The sequence below is a fragment of the Mya arenaria genome, chromosome 13, assembly GCF_026914265.1.
Source record: "Mya arenaria isolate MELC-2E11 chromosome 13, ASM2691426v1".
Lineage (NCBI taxonomy): Eukaryota > Metazoa > Mollusca > Bivalvia > Myida > Myidae > Mya > Mya arenaria.
The window spans coordinates 53633510-53651625 of NC_069134.1; the positions used below are offsets into that span (position 1 = coordinate 53633510).

Genomic DNA, 18116 nt, shown 5'->3' on the forward strand with positions numbered 1-18116 from the left:
CACTCAATATATTATAAAAACAAATGCATTTATACTAAACACAAATGATATATAAGAACTTTCATTTAACTCGTCTTCAATTTATTTCAATAAGACTTATGAAAGTCGTGTGTTTTAAATCACACAAGCTTCAATACCTTCAAAATTTCTGGACCATATAAATATTTCTGATGGTTTCAACGATTCATAAACGTGATTTGTTTGAACGTGTATGGTCTATGACGAAACTAAGAAACTATTGAACATAAAGCATGGATAGAATATCTTTTGAAAAACATATTAATTAAATCAACATTACATAAGTAAATTTCTAGCAATATTTGTTGAAAACAGTAATGTGTATTTAACCTCTCAAAATCTGCTTTAAACTTCGAATATTATTTCAGAACGTTCTGTTATAGGTGCGTTAATTGCAGAACGTTCTGGTATGGGTGCGATCATTACTGTATGTTCTGTTTAGGGTGCGTTTATTACAGTTTGTTCTATTATGGGTGCGATTATTACAGTATGTTGTGTTATGGGTGCGTTTATTACAGTACGTTCTGTAATGGGTGCGATTATTACAGTATGATATGTTATGGGTGCGTTTATTACAGCTCCTCCTGTAATTGGTGCAATTATTACTGTATAATATGTTATGGGTGCGTTTATTACAGTTCCTTCTGTTATGGGTGCGAGTATTACAGTATATTCTGTTATGGGTGCGATCATTACACTACGTTCTGTTATGGGTTCGTTTATGACAGTACGTTCTGTTATGGGTTCGTTTATGACAGTACGTTCTGTTATGGGTTCGTTTATGACAGTACGTTCTGTTATGGGTTCGTTTATGACAGTACGTTCTGTTATGGGTGCGTTTATTACACTACGTTCTGTTATAGATGCGATTATTAAACTACGTTCTGTTATGGGTTCGTTTATGACAGTACGTTCTGTTATGGGTGCGTTTATAACAGTACGTTCTGTTATAAATGCGATTATTACACTACGTTCTGTTATGGGTTAGTTTATGACAGTACGTTCTGTTATGGGTGCGTTTATTACACTACGTTAGGTTATAGATGCGTTTATTACAGTACGATCTGTTATTGTTGAGTGTTTTTTCGATTACATTTTAAGACTAATGTACTGAAATCCAATTGATGGTTTAAAGGAAAGTTGTAGATAAATTATTATCTAAACGCAAAATGACTCATAATAAATCTAATAACAATCATCTCGAAAAATTTAGTCTTAGTTCATCGGAAGCTTATAATAAGATCTTGACAAAGCATACACTTAATAAACCTATTACTGTATGAATAGCTTAACCGTTGTGGTGACATCTAAATACTGTGATAACATTCTTTGTGATTTAATGTTAATTCACTCTTTTTTTTGCATTTCTATTGCAAGCAGGTTACTTCCTAGTCTCGGTAAATAGATGAAAATCTGTCGGGTTAAATATTTCTTAAAGCGACGATCTTATTCACAATGAGTACATACACATGTATAACAAACACACATTTTGAGCGATAGATTTTTAACTACTTACTAAATCATTCATTTATGGAAAATATTACTGTGATCTACTATAGTCTCATAACTTAAAGATAGAAATAACATGTTTTCTGCACCTTCTTTCAAATAAAAGTCGGAAATCTTCATAAGAACCATTGTTTTTGACATTTATTCATCCCTTTTGGTATATCAAAACAATTGTATTAATTGTAGTAAATTTTAGTTGGGAGTAAAAGTGCATCTTAAAATAAAATGTTTCCTTTTAACGTCTGAGTTCAATGTTTGCACACAAAATAAATGGATAGAGATAGGACATTTTATATTTGATAATCATTTCGCTACAGAAATAAGCGATACACTTTTTTAACAAACATGACGGTAGAGAAAATGTTTGCCTTATGTGTATCAAGTTAAATGGACAATGTTATAATAGAGGATATTTTATATTTTTTAACGTTTTGGACTCCCCCCCACTCCTAGCCATATCCACGTGATGCAACATAAAATTAGATATTAGGATAGAATAACGCATAAAGAAGTTGACGTAACGAATGGAGATATCCCACGTAAACATATTGGGGAATAATACACCAATGTGAACTAACGTTTATTGTAATCATATCGAGTATAGGAAAAATAGGAAAACAGGTGATAAGATCTAACACAGCACTGTGAAATGCAAGGGATGCATTCTAATATGATGCACGTGAATATGACACAATTAGGACACGATGACATGATAAGCAATGACATGACGTTTGGGGGAAGTTGCACAACAACATGATGCATGACCACATGATGCAAGAGCACAAGGTATGTGTTAAAGGTTATCATCTGTTTTGGCCAAGCTTAAGATGCGTACATTAGGTCACAACTTATTATGTAATTATCATTATTTGAGTTCACGAATATTGATGTTTATTAAACGCATATTATTTGTTTTTCGAGAAATGGATAAACAAAAAATATAGCACAACGAAGTGGTTTACCTCTATATAAATATATGAAATACATTTGAATAAATCAGAAAAAAACATACAACAACTTATTGTTTATTATGTAACAAAACGAAACAGTACCAGCAATGCGATTGTCCATAGCATGTCAATATACATATGTATATAATAAAGAGATAATCAGAGTGGCGTACATTGTCATGCGGATAGTGACGTAAAATCCCGGCGTCAGTTGAACAAGTTGTGTTTATCGAAAGTGAAAAATGTTCGCCGTGCAGTAAAACAAACAGACGTCACTGACTTGACACATGTTTTGAATGGGCAGAAAACACCACGCGATTTTCTGCCACATGCAAGTCTGGGGACTGACACGGAAACCAGCTTGACACATTACTGGCCAGTGAACCAGAGCACTGGCACCTGCATGCAAGCGTACATTTATGCACATGACACAACAAGCTTGACACATGTCTGGTTGGTGAACCAAAGCACACATTTACAGCACGGCGTTACCTAACTTATGCAAATAAATAAGAACTAATTGGAATGCAATCCCAGCACCACGATAACTGAGCCGAAGTTCTTTTACCCGCAGTTTAGGAGAGCAGACCTAAGTATATTTCCTACTTTAGGGCAAATTTTAATTAAATAAATGAAAAGGGAATTGAAGCTTGGGAAAAACCCTTCAAATTACCATAGCAAAACCGCGCTTCGGTAAATATTTTAAGGATTAGTTTGCTTTACGGTGCACTGAGTTTTCGTCGTCTGCTTTATAGGACCTTGAGTTTAACTAACTGTTTAGATTTTGAAATTCATATACAGAACAAAATAAGGTTTAAACTACTGTAAGTTGGTTCAGATCTGTAAATATTATGTGAACACAGATTTGTTTGTATAAAGTATAAATCATATATTATATCTTTCGATAAACTCATCTGCCGGTCGTTTAAACATACTTTATGTATATGTATATGGGATCAAAACTGAGCTAATGCTTTATTATTTACGTTTTTGCACTTCGTCATAATAATGTGAATCACATCATTCAGGTCACTTCCTGGTCTCTGTAAATAAACCGAGTGATGTGTCGCCGATGTTTTCTTCAACAAATCTTATAGTTTCTGTTTAAAAATGTGTCTCAATGTTTCAGTCATTCATAAACGTGTTTTTATTAAACGTGCATTGTATATGTCAAGTTAAAACCATTATTTAACTTCAAGCCGGAGCCTAGACAATCTGATAGGCCCAATTTTGCATATTATTCTGTCTTGCTTTTACTAGCAAGCTTCTAGAGGGTTTTAAACACTGGCAGAACATTCGAAAAATGTAAATGAATCAGATAAAACTCAAAATATAAAGAAAAAAGTATCAAAACGTGTATACGTGTCTTTGATCAGAAGAACACTAATATTATAGATTCCTAATTCAAACATATTTCAACAAATGATATAGATATTGGCGTACAAAATACACAGTTGTGCGGCAAAAAATGACAGGAAATGTTTTCATTAAAAATGATTATGTTCCTAATTAAAGTTTTGTGACAGGGAAATGCAAATATTGATTACATAATCATTATCCTTCGAATGATCATCGAACACGTTTTAACAATGGTTATATTGTTGTAACGTAACTAATGATATGTTTTGCAAAATAATATCATGTTTAATTCAGGTCAAAGAATGTCAAGCTGTAGGTTGAAAGTCGCTTTTTATTTGTACAGTGTACAAACTGTTGACTACCATCCTCTGGTATCTTGTGGTGCTATGTATCGTGTCAAGAACTATTTGGATTCTAGTTTTCGCTATTCCGGCCAAAGGTGTTGTGTATTTTCTCCTCCGCCCATTTGTGAGTGCGTACGTTCATACTGGTATCGAAAAGTCCCAAAAGGGTATTTCGTTCTTATAAATGATAAATGATAATGAGACAGTGTCGGAGAACAGTGGAGAACTACTATAGGCCTCCTGCTAAGAGTCTGTAAATAACGGTGATGGTGTTTATATTACTTCTCCTATACCTAATACGAACATCGTCAAGTTCATTGTTTGTTGTGTTAAACGAGCATACAATAAACGCAGTGTATTACTGTTTCGATGACCCTGAAAGGCGATAACAACTAATTAAAGCTATTTTAAAGGTTTTCATCATCTAAACAATTAAATATGGCTTTGCCTTGCCTGTCGACTAAAGTGCTTAGACGACCAAACTTAGATTCTAACTTTCATTCAACTGGACACTTGAAGTGATACAATATGAACATTTTGACAAGACATAAGCTGATGAAAAGAAAATCACTGATAAAGAACTTTCGTTTTTTTAATATACAGCACATTTATTGAAAACAATTAATAAAAGAGATTTCTAAGCTGCGGGAAAGCCCCTTATTTTTACCAATAGCATAACCGCTCGTCAGTAAATATTTTAACGACAAGTTTGCTTAACGGTGCGCTGATTGTTTGTCGTCTGCTTTATAAGAGCGTCAGTTTCACTTATTTCAAAATTATATACAGACGAATAAAGAATGGTTTAAAATATAAGCTAGTTTCAGTTATGTTTTTATATTCAATATACATGTACTCTGAAACAAGTAAATTTGTGTTAAATCAGAAACATATATTAAAATTTTCATATTACAGTTTCAATGTTTAAACCATTTAGGAAGGTTATTTGATTAAACGTGCATTGTCAATACGAATCTAAGATCATTTTCAAAATAACTTATATATAAGGTTTCTTTCATGCTTTACGATGAAATATGGGGTTTTAACAGTGAAATAACAACAGTGAAAATATCAATTTGATATTTTCACTGCAAAATAAGGAGTGAAAATATCAATTTTCAGAACTACTTTTAAAATCTTTTGTTGTTACATGTACTTGCCTTGGTCAAAACAGAACACTGGACTTCAGTAAATTATGTAAAAAAGGTTAAAAAAATAAAGAAATATTTTATAAATTTAAATAAATATATAATTGGAAATTAACAACTTACCGTTTATTACCGGTTATCCCTTTTATCAAACATTTTACTGATCTTTGAAGCTGAATGTTCGAACATTTGCTTTCATTCCAAACAAATTACAGACAAAAACAACTGTTCGAACATAAATAAAATTTTATAGCATCGATCAAATGTATTTTGAACTGTTAACCGTTGTAGTACGTAAAATGGGCTTCCTGGAGAATTCACACAACAATTTATCGGATAGATCCGATATTTTTTACCCCACCCACATCTCAAAATGTGTCAACAAACTAGCGTGGCATTTACTCTTCTGGAAAACAAACATTTTAAAGCGAAAAAGACTGGTCTCTGACAGTAAGATGACTGTATATTAACTTACTATAAAAACACGCGTATATGCAGTCTTAAAACTAAGAAGAATGGTTAAAATCCAATGAGTATCCACATTTGTTTTGCTAACACATTTGACCTTCCAAATTTTCATCCTATAAATAGCGGCGTAGTAATTTGGTTAAAATAAAAAGTGTTTTCATTTTGTTTGGAACATTTGTGCACTAATATTACTTCATTTTTTACTGTTCATAAAGCTTTGCAATAAAAAACGAGCGAATATTAAGCTATAAGAATGAATAGCAGAGAACTATTTCTCAGCAAACCGAAAGTAAAAAAGTTGACAGCTATAATTATGCATGAGGGGCGCCCTACGGGTAGCGGCGTAAAGCCCACCCTTTTCAAAAAAGGTGGTAATTCAGAAATAAATAAAAAACAAATAAAACTCCGAAAATAAGCATAAAAGAAACAGAAAATTTGTTTATTTCAGTGTAAGATCGTATTTAATTTCACTCGTGATCATAAAAAACTACATTTTCACTCGTGGCTTCGCCACTCGTGAAAATATGTTTTTCTATGACACTCGTGAAATAAAATACGATCTTACACTGAAATAAACAAATATCCTCTATATCTTTGGAAATTCATTATTTAAAATAACACTTCATACGTTAATTGAAGGCAGTATTAATTGAAAGAAAGTAAATATCTACTGAACTGTTCTTGCATTTATTACATTTGGTTATGTTGCGTTAATGTTTTCCTTTATCTTGCTTTTAAATATAAAAATATTGAAATTGTATGAATAAATATGATCTATACACAAGATAGACTTAATGATTAAAACCATTTCTAGTGTTTCTGTCATAGGACATCGGTTATTTATAATGAGATATTGACAATACTTCTTATTTTAAAGTATCAAACTCAACCAATGTTAATACACGTTTTTTGCATTTCGATCTCAAGCAAGTTACTTTCTAGTCTCAGCAAATCAACGGAATCTTGTTTGTTTGAAATTATCTTAAATAAAAACATGTCCTATTTGAATTCTGAGTCATATAAATGTGTTTCAATGTCTGCATACATATTGTGGCCCGCACAATTAATGGATACAAATTTGACATATTTTTATTTTATTTTTGATAAGCATTTGCCACAGGATTAAACGATATATTATATACTCAAATGGAACAGGAGAGAGGATATTTGCCATAACAATATCAAATTGAATGGACAATATTATTACAAGGAAGTTTTATTTTAATGAATAACAAAAATGAGATATATGGTACTCATCGCCTAAAATAAGGCATTAGGATTAAATAACGCATATGGTAGTTCACGTAATGAACGGAGATATCAAACATAGACAAATGGAAGAATGGTATACCAACGTAAACGTTCACTTAATTGAATAATATTGACATAGGAATAAAATAGTAAAACATATAAGTAACAATATTTTGAGCAGCAAGGGAAAAATGCAAGTGATGCATGCTCATATGATGCACGTGAACATGACACATACAGGACACAAACAGACGGTCACATAACTCCAGAAGGGATAACACAAGGTCACATGGCGCATGGGAACATGGTAAGCGGTCATATGACTCCTGGAGGGATAAAAAATGGACACATGGCGCACGGGAACATGGTAAGCAGTCACATGGCTCATAGAGGGATCAAACATGGGCACATGGCGCACGGAACCATGTAAAGCGGTCACATGACACCTGAAGATATAAAACATGGACACATGGCGCACAGGAACATGGTTAGCAGTCACATGACACCTGGAGGTAGTAAGCATGGACACACGGCGCAGGGGAACATGGTAAGCAGTTACATGACACCTGGAGGTATAAAGCATGGACAAATGGCGCAAGGGAACATGGTAAGCGGTCACATGACACCTGGAGGTATAAAACATGGGCACATGGCGCACGGGAAAATGGTAAGCGGTCATATGACACCTGCAGGGATAAAACATAAACACATGGCGCACGGCAACATGGTAAGCGGTCACATGACCGGTCGAGAGGGTTAGAACATGGAAACATGGCGCTAGGGAATATGGAAAGCGGTCACATGGTTCCTAAAGGTATAAAACATGGACACATGGCGCACGGAAACATGGTAAGCGGCCACATGACTCCGGGAGGTATAAAGCATGGAGACATGGCGCACGGGAACATGACACCTGGAGGTATAAAACATGGGCACATGGCGCACGGGAAAATGGTAAGCGGTCACATGACACCTGCAGGGATAAAACATAAACACATGGCGCACGGCAACATGGTAAGCGATCACTTGACCTGTCGAGAGGGATAGAACATGGAAACATGGCGCTAGGGAATATGGAAAGCGGTCACATGGTTCCTCGAGGTATAAAACATGGACACATGGCGCACGGAAACATGGTAAGCGGTCACATGACTCCGGGAGGTATAAAGCATGGAAACATGGCGCACGGGAACATGGTAAGCGGTCACATGGATCCTCGAGGTATAAAGCATGGACACATGGCGCACGGAAACATGGTAAGCGGTCACATGACTCCGGGATAGATATAACATGGAAAGATGGCGCTAGGGAATATGAAAAGCGGTCACATGACACAAGGGAACATGGTAAGCGGTCACATGACTCCTGGAGGGATAAAACATGGAAACATGGCGCTAGGGGATATGGAAAGCGGTCACATGGATCCTCGAGGGATAAAACATGGACACATGAAGCACAGGATCATGGTAAGCGGTCACAAAACTCCTGGAGGGATAAAACATGGACACATGACGCATAGGAACTTTGTAAGTGGTTACTGGGCTCTTAGAGGGATAAAACATGGACACATGGCGCACGGGAACATGGTAAGCAGTCACATGGCTCCTTGAAGGATACAATATTGACAATTGGCACATTTGAAGATTTGCCCTTGGGAATATGTTGCACAAAACTTCCATGAAATCAACTATTATATTTTAAGAATAATTTTGAGACGAACGGAATATATTTTGATAACGAAATGCATATACATTGTTTTGGCGTTGAGACACGTAATCAAGAAAATCGCATGCGTTTATACGGTTCTGAATAACAGTAGTCACAAATTGAAAAATCGAATATTTTCCCATAAGCACTCTGCTTAAAACATCGTACATTGTTTTTATTTCAATGTTTTATCTATTAAACCTCTCTGTATCAGAATGAAAGTCAAAGAAAATCAATGTTTTACCTAGACTTATTATTTATGAAATAAGCGATGTTTATCAACAAAGTTAACAATATATTGAAATTATTGCATTTAATATTTACAGGTTTTCAGCACTTCATACCAGAGCGATTTCATCTTAAAAGATGTGAAGAGTTCCACTGTTGGTGGTAAGTTTGATTTTATGATACTAAATCTAATGTAAGTAAGTCAATTTAGTGACGTGTAAACACCTAAATAAAAAGTCATGTAATTTGGTAATATGAAAAATAAAACTCATTGATTTATGTTTAAACATAAAATAGTATATTTCGAGATGAGTATTGTTTTTCTCTACTCATGGAACATTTCATATTTAATGAAGTATTCCTAAACGCATACGTTTTCGTGTAAAATAATATAATTAAAAGTGCAAAAAATGATTACTTTAACACGACCTGGGCTTAAACCACATACTACAAATTATCGATATGAAACAAATGTTGTCCAAGTACTGGTGTTGATGCTGTTATTTAATTTCCTCCGAAGTTCGAAAGTAACTGCAAGCCGAAGCCGGAGCTGATAAGGACCGACTTTGCACAGTATTTAGTATTGTTGTTATATAAGGAATCTTCTTTGTCTTGTTGTGTTGCTTAATATGCATTTCATACACACTGTGTGACGTTGTAGGTATAGTAGGAGCTATGTTCATCGTGATTATAATGGCAGGTCTTTTAGAGGGATTTAAACACTGGCTGTACATTCGACAGAAAAAGATCAGACCACACTCAAGTTAAAGATAAGTAAGTATGGAAACGTGTATGTAGATCCCATCAGAAGTACAATGGTTCAGTAGCAGCCTTTTTATAATAATTTCAAGAAATTTCATAGATACTGTCGAACTAAACATCATATGGACATAAATACAGGAAAAATTTGCTTTAAACGTGAGGCTATTCCAAATAACAGTTTTGCCATAGGAGATTGCAGAGAATCTTTACATTTTTAGCTGTGTGCCTTTCAAATTTGCAGATGAAGGCATTTCACTTCCACTTCAGTTTTCGTATAACTGCTGCCCTACACAATATGTTATCGATGACCGTTGGCTACCTTCTGATGCTATGTGTAATGACACTGAACATGTGGATGCTGGTTTATGTCATAGTTGGCGCTGGAATAGACTACTTACTTCCACGCCTAGCTGTAAGCGCCTGCTATACAACAAGTAGGACCAAGAACTATTGCAATGAAATAGGGAAACATGAGGAAATGAGTTTTGTAAAATATTGAAAGGACACACATTGACAACGATTACCTTGTCCTGAAGTGTTTTAACAAATGTCAGTATTAAAGACAAACGAGAGCAGTGAAAAATATTGAAATCTGTCCTCTGCTATCAAGTTACATAAACATGTTCAGTTTGGTTAAAGATATATTTGTTGTTATTTTGTTACACATGATATGAATGGTTTGTACGTACATTTAAACATCGTTAATCTGAAATCCTCGGGACCAAGATAAAAAAATGAAATAACGCTATTTTGGAGGTTACAATTTTGACAAAATCACAGCGTTTACGAATTATTGATAACGTAAAATAGTAAGTCGTGAAGATTACAATGTCGGTTACGAGTTACCAACATGTTGCATGTGGTTTGAATAATAGTTAGTGTAGAGGTTTGTCGAATTATTTTTTAAGAAAGGACAACTAATTTGTTATTATAATTCCTTGATACTTTTTTATTAACATTTCACTTTAATTTTTGTATTATCAACAGAAAATTGCTATTTGATTTCCTCGTGTTTTTTGTTTTGTTTTTTTCAAACTTATTCCTTAATGTCGTTCTTGAACAAGCGCTTATTGTGGCTTCACTATCACCTCAAGCCGATGCCCGAGTGCTATCGCACTACGGTGTGAAAGACTATGAGAGTATTGTGTTTGAAATAAGGATTGATATATAGGTGTGACGTAAAAAATCGGGACCGTAATTTTTGTTCGAACAAGCGATTATTTCGAAATAACGATAATTGCGGGTAAACGGTGTTCGGAATAGTGGTGTTTAAATGTAATATTTTTTTAATGCTATAACATTACTGGGTAAAAAAGTTTACCCATGTGTGTCATACGCACTTATTATTCAAACACAAAGTAAGCTGCATATCCCGCTTTAATTAACAATAGCATTTGATAAACATGTTGACAAATATTAACACATATACTTGTTAGTTTGTCGAGTAACTATTCGTTTTTTTATTTTATTGAAGCTGGTATTGTTGTTTAAATGATCTGTCAAGTAAAATATATGTGTATACGGTTTAGTCTTTTATCTTATGTAGATTACTAAGAACGAAGTCTGTGACTGTATGTTTCGATCAAGCTAGCCACCAAGTAGAAGTACCTCAATTACACAACGAAACAGTCAAAACTCGTTTCGTTTTTCTGGAAATATTCGAGCTAACGAACATTCGATTTACCGTTAATACAAACAAGTACACATTAACCGGAACAATCGAAACATTCAATCATTATAATACTGATTGAATCATTGGAAAGCATCAGGAACATGTCAAAAAACCTAAACACTATTTTAAGCGTATGTGCGCAGCCTTTAGTCTTTATAATTATATTGATGTGATGATTTCCGTTTAAACCGAATAACTAATTACTTTTGTAGCAACGTTAGGATAGCAACATAAACTACAGTGCTATAGGAACTATATATATATATATATAACAAAGTTGACTAAGAAATCGACTTCAGTTAGGAAACGGTCCATGGTATTTTATGGATACTGACTCCGTTTCCTAACTGAAGTCGATTTGTTTGTCAACTTTGACAAAAAATCGCAAGTGGTATTTAACATTAAAGTACTTATTTTCAAGAAATTTAATGGCAGTAAATTATTTTAGAAATATAATTTTATATATCATGCTACCAGTTATACTAGAATAAGGTAAGTGACTTAAGATTAAAACTTAAGGTGCTTTAATACCGACCCTTAAAACATGAAACTTATTATTTGTTCATGATTCATAAACACACAACCCTACATGTCATTAACAAACAAACAAGTGACGCAAATGCGTATTTAATAGTAACATAAAATATGGTATCTCAAACATCATATAACAAATATGTATTGTTCTTACAATCTATTATTGCAAGTATTATAATTTCATGATAATAGTATGTTTCCAATGTTCATTATTACCTTTGAATGCGTATACCATATAAAGGTAAATGATAAACTGTAACTACTTTCCAATATGAACATGAACTGCTTTTATCATGCAAGTCCCGTCCTTCAATATTGCATAACTGAACGGTTATTAGTAAATAGCATGCAAATGTGCTTTTCAAACATCTTGAAAGAATTACAACGACATATTTATTACAAATACTAACTGATACTGCACTTGCAAGTTTTAACAAAAAAATCACATTTAAAGCAAATCACTTTTACAATTTACTATATGCACTGCATGAAATAAAATAGTTCTTGCAACATGTCAACAAATACAAACGTATATAGGCTTATCAGTCGCACTACAGCACTTTCCATCAATGGAATTTAGTACTTATATTTATAATATTGATAACTATCCTACGCAATTGACCGGCATTAAACAGTTGTATAATACACTTTAAGTAAATTGTTCATTTCTGCATTGTTCCAATTGTAGCTGGCGACAAATAGTTTTTTCTTCTGAGGACAATACAATGCGAACTCTGGACGTTTAATCCCCTCTTTTAACCCAAGCAGTTGTTTCATCTGGCCATTGACCAGGTCCAGGCTCATTATATTGTTGCTTTTGTATCCACACACAACCAGTGTGTTACCGATGACCGAAATTCCTCTTGGTCCGTGCAAGGCAGGGTCCTGGAACTTCTGAATGATGTTAAGTTCCATGTCAAGTTTTGTGATTGCGTTTGTGTAAAAATTGGATACATAGATGAACGCAGCTTGACCCTCATTGAGCAGTTCAAGGTAGAGAGGACTTTTCATTTTGTTCTGACTGCTGCCATATATGTTTATTTTACGGATTACATTTCCTTTCATATCCATTATTTCAATATCTCCATGAAAGTGAGATACTATTAACCTATCAACATAAAACGTTACATCACGACAATCGCCATTAACTTTGATACTGTCCCCAAGAGCAAGCTGTTCTCGAGTCTCCAGAAATTGAATTCCTTTACTTCGAATAGCAGCAGCCACCCTGTTTCCTGGAATGAAGCACATGCCCGAAGGCCGGTCTGGTACATTGACCTGAGACGTCATTGAGATGGTATGCAGGTCAACAAGCTTTAATGTGCTGTTGCTGGAGTCTGCAAGAAGAAGCCTATTCCCAGGCAAGATAATTATACTGGACAGCCAGCAAGCCATCTTGTCAGTTGGAGACTTGACTGGGATGGACGTTGCTGGCGTGAACTGTAGAAGATTTAAGTCAACAGAGACGGAGTTGTGCCGTACTGGAATGTAATGCAGGTGTAAAAGGTTGAGGTATTTTCAACTTAATTTGCATTCCACTCACATGTTTTACCACATTATTACAAATTAAAACGTATGCTTTTAAACGCCATATATATTTTTAACAGAAACAATAAATATATTCAAACTCAACTTTTATTAATCTAAACCAAGAAACTAGTAACAAAAAATAACAAGTCGTTGGTATTTTTGTTTAAGCACTATATATATTTCAATACACAGGACGACTTAAACAGCTTAAACATATTTACAGGTATTGAAGTATTGAAACTTTACAATGAGGCATTATATCTGATATATGTTGCAATTGTGTGATTTTGTTTTATATCCTGTTTTAACATCGAAACGTTAAGTCGTTATTTTTGAAAAAAAAACAGTTTTGCAGGAAATATATTCACTTATTGATTGTTAAGAGTACATGGTAAATTCACTAGGAATATATTCATATAAGTTACTTATTCAGATCGTTCAAGACTTGCAGATAGTTTATGACTTTTTAAAATTCTTACATGTAGGTTGCTCAGCTACCATTGTTTCGAGCTTTTTAGCAGTGGGTACCATAACGCCTTGAGCTCCGACAGCTGTAATTTTAAAATATAGTTCAAATCATTGAAATCAACATTTTCTGTAAAATTAATATATTCATTCATACAAATGCAGATTGCACTATGCATAAACTGTTAAACTTTTTTAATGATGTTCTTTTTTAATAACAATTTAAGGAATTGACCTGTTATTGTCATGGTGTTTGTATGCTAAAATTGTGCAGTTTGTGCAAATGATGCTGCCTCAAATTTAATTAAACCGAGGGAAATACCTGACGAAATTGTTTCCGCAGGAACAATAATCTCGACGGTACCAAGACCAGTGTTTGATGTAAGCAGTCTCTCAGTGACAGTGTCTTTTCTGAACTCGTAATGGTGAATTGTATTCTCTTTGATCAGGTCAGCAAGCGCATTTTTCATACTTTCTACTTGCCTTTTAACTCTTTTTGCTTCTATGAACAACTGGATATTGTTCTTTTGTGCTTCAATGTGTGCAGTTAATTCTTGTAAGTTAGACTTAAGACCCTCACTTTTCAGTTTTAAAGAGTCCAGCAGTGTTTCATCCATATTTTTCATTTGTTTTATGATCTTAAGAAGTGAACTTTCTTGTTCTTCGAAGTACTTGTTTACTTCTTCTCGATATCTTCTTATTCTAGCAATCTCATTTTCACCCGTCTTTGCTACTAGCTTAATATTTCTCTCGACGTCATATGAATAATCAGTAATTTCTTGTAATATTTTTGGGATTGTTTTCGTTATGTCATCATACTCCTGGCCCTCTTTAAAAGACTTGGCCACATCGGATATAACACCAACACGGCACGATCTGTGCTCAATTGCTAAACAGTGTCCACAATTCAGCGTCTGATGGTCGGAGCAAAAATATTTGATGAACTCTTTTGGATGGATATCACAAGGCTCTGCGCATTCATCTTCGTCCTCCTGATCACCCATTGAAGTAGGCATTTTGGATTTGTTAAGAAGTGCATGGCCTTTAGTAATTTTCAGTTTTCTGTGTGCATTGACGCACGTAGTGCAGAGGAACTCCTTACATACGGTGCAGTAGGCTTCTGCTGGAAGGGTGTCCCCATCCTGTGAACAGGGCTGACAGAAGGTTCTGTCCACTGAAGATGCTTCTCTCTCTAGCTTCTTCCCAGGAACCTCCATTATCTGCTTTAGTAAGTAATAATATAACATCTTAACACTATATTTGATGCAATGAGTGTATGATACGTGTGCTCGAAATATGTTTAACATAACTTGAATGCATGAATAAAATAACAGCTACCAAAATGCAAGTTTTAAATAAAATTCCAACGTAAACGGCAGTTTAACATATCAAAAACAACCAACTTTCAGAATGCATCAGTATTTTTTCGGTAGGTTCTATTTTTCTATTTTCAATGCATTAGTATAGTGTTGCCAAAGATGGAAAGAAATGACATAATATAAACAGCGGAAAATATCAATACAAAAATGGATAGTTTTTGATCTAATATTATATACAGTCGAAACTCGTTGGCTCGATATCTCATGGCTCGATGTCCTCGTTGGCTCGAACCAAATTAAAAGGAACGATTTTTATTTACTCTTTGATCATATAAATTTCTATCGGATGGCTCGATATCTTGAGGGTCGATATTTCTCCACGCTCGAATTCGTTTTCGCGGTCCCAAACAAGAATTTCACACTTTGATTTGTTTGCTTAGGTCGATGTCATTTTCGCGGGTTCAGTTAAGAATCTCACACCTTGATTTGTTTGATTGGCTTCATTTAGCACAAGGCGCTAATCGATTAAAATTGCTTAACTGATATTATAATTATTATCGAATTTAAATGGTTTAACAGTTTGAATAAACATGCCATCACTTTAAGTTCTGTCTCTAATTGTTATCCATCCCTAAATTACTATGCATTTTGATATAACTTTTGAGCTATGTTTGTGTTACCCACTGTTTACAATTGCTTGTTTTCGAATAAATGTATTTTTATTATAAAAAAATGATATTTTCTAATAATCGAATAAGTCATATAACGAAATTTAGGTTGCATAACTATGCCCAATAAATACTCTTCCTTCTCTTGCGGAGATAGCGTAGCCAATAACAAACGAGGTAAATAAGACTTTATGTAGCAAATGAAAAAATAACATTCTGTAAGCAATCCCGCTTGGCTCGATATTCTCGAGGCTCGAAGTACTTTGGCTGGTCCCTAGAGTATCGAGCCATCGAGTTTCGACTGTACCAGGTACTTTGTCCTAAAAGTACCGTTTTGATAACCTTTGATGCTGGTAAGTAATATTTCTTTTTTATCTATGAGAATTTGATAGGTTTTAACAGTGTAGATGTAAGGACAATATTAGTGTTTGAAAAGCTTTTTATATTAATTACTAAGTAACAACCTATTGCGATATACCCAAAAACACATATACAATCACGAACACCCTACGAACTGCCATACTTATTCACTTATAAATATGCAGTTATGTCTACTAGACGATAAATGTAAAACCCAATAGTTGATAGGTTTTACACTATGTTCAGTACGTTCACAAATGTAAATCATGAGAGCTAATCTGTGTATCATAAATGTGGATATCGTATCTATTCTATAAACAGAAACCTTAATACTTGTTTGCAAAGTGAACGTTTGTATAAAGCGTATAAGTACAGTTGATAAATCCTGCAGGTCGATATAGAGTAATTATTGTTATAGCGAGACCATTGTCATTTTCGGACGAGAATTTTTCGGCTTTAAATCCCTTAAACGGAAAACTTTCTAACCTTTATTTAGTACTTTTATAGTTATAGCCTTGTAGACATTATTGTAGAAATAAATATTTGGTTATTTCCTTTGTATTTTTGGAATTGTGTTTGATATCAAGTATATTTTACAATACATGGTAATCAAATAACAACATTATATACAACAATTAAATCATAAATCAACCACATGATTCTGCTTTATCTGTTCAAAACTAAATTGGAAACTCTCCGTGATGTTAAACAAAACATGTATGCACTTATAATCTGACATTGTATAATCCAATCATCCGGTTGCTTGAATGATCCTTAAACGTTGTCAAATGACTCCCCGTTTAAGAAAATAACATTGGAGCATTATACATTTAAACGGAAGTTTATAATTAAGTAAATTTTAGTCTTACCTTACGTCCATTAACAATGATCTGTAAGAACGATTTTCCTTGAACGAGGAAGTAAAGTGCCCAAACAAAATATTTGAAAGGGAGATAAAAGTTATAAAAATGTAGGTCAAAGGTAAAATAAATATGCGTTAGAGTTATCTCCTTTTGCAAGTATAATCCTCATAATCCTTGCTCCCCGGATTCATCTTACATCTATTTCATGCACTTTTTAAATTGTAATGTAAATAGCATTCGCAGAGCCCATTGGAATATACTTATTTTTATTGTGTTAAATGCTTAAGCCGTTTCATCGCATACGGATTGGTGACATAAATCAAGGCGGTCGTTTTGACGTTACGTACAGAGGGTCGCACAATGTGAAGTGCTTTTAACGAATTTTATTATATCATGTGTTTGCTCCAGAGTTAAATCGAAAAGAAAACGGAATTATGTGTTAAAGGTGGTCAAGTTCAACGCTTTATTAATACGCACAACGCCTACATCTTAAGATACTATGTCCTTGATGCGTAACGTAAGCGTTCATTGCGCTGAAGCGCTGAAACCAGATGAAGAGACGTATGCATCAATTCTTTAAGACATTTAGTGCACGTCTTCACACTATTTTGTCATTTCTTTTCATGTTAAACATCTGTATCAAATTGAGAAGTTGATGGCAAAAAACACCTCTTGTGAAAAATATAACTCCTGATAACAATAGTTTTACCCTTGTTGCAAACGTAACAGATCCATTTGTTGCAAATGTAACAAATTTGACATTATAAATGGTCAAATTGTAGATAGAAATCTTCGTGGTATCGGCCATTTGTTTTTAGGAAATAAATCTGAAGTAGTAAACGACTGAATCATTAATAGGGCGCTGAAAAGGAATGACTTTGCAACAATTATTAATGACATTATATGCTTCGCGTTTGTTAAACCGTATCTGTGTATTCGTTATATGTTGGTACTAGGTTTTTCC

General features: G+C 34.1%; 1 protein-coding gene and 1 long non-coding RNA gene across 2 annotated transcripts in view; one reads left to right on the forward strand and one right to left on the reverse strand.

Annotated features, from left to right (window-relative positions):
• The window catches only part of LOC128214291 (uncharacterized), a 106006-nt gene that overhangs the window by 25022 nt on the left and 62868 nt on the right, over positions 1–18116 (reverse strand). The window lies entirely within an intron of this gene.
• LOC128214299 (uncharacterized) lies at positions 8831–11227 on the forward strand. Its single transcript, XR_008257901.1, has 3 exons — positions 8831–9141; positions 9641–9753; positions 9983–11227. It is a non-coding gene; the product is annotated as an uncharacterized LOC128214299 (long non-coding RNA).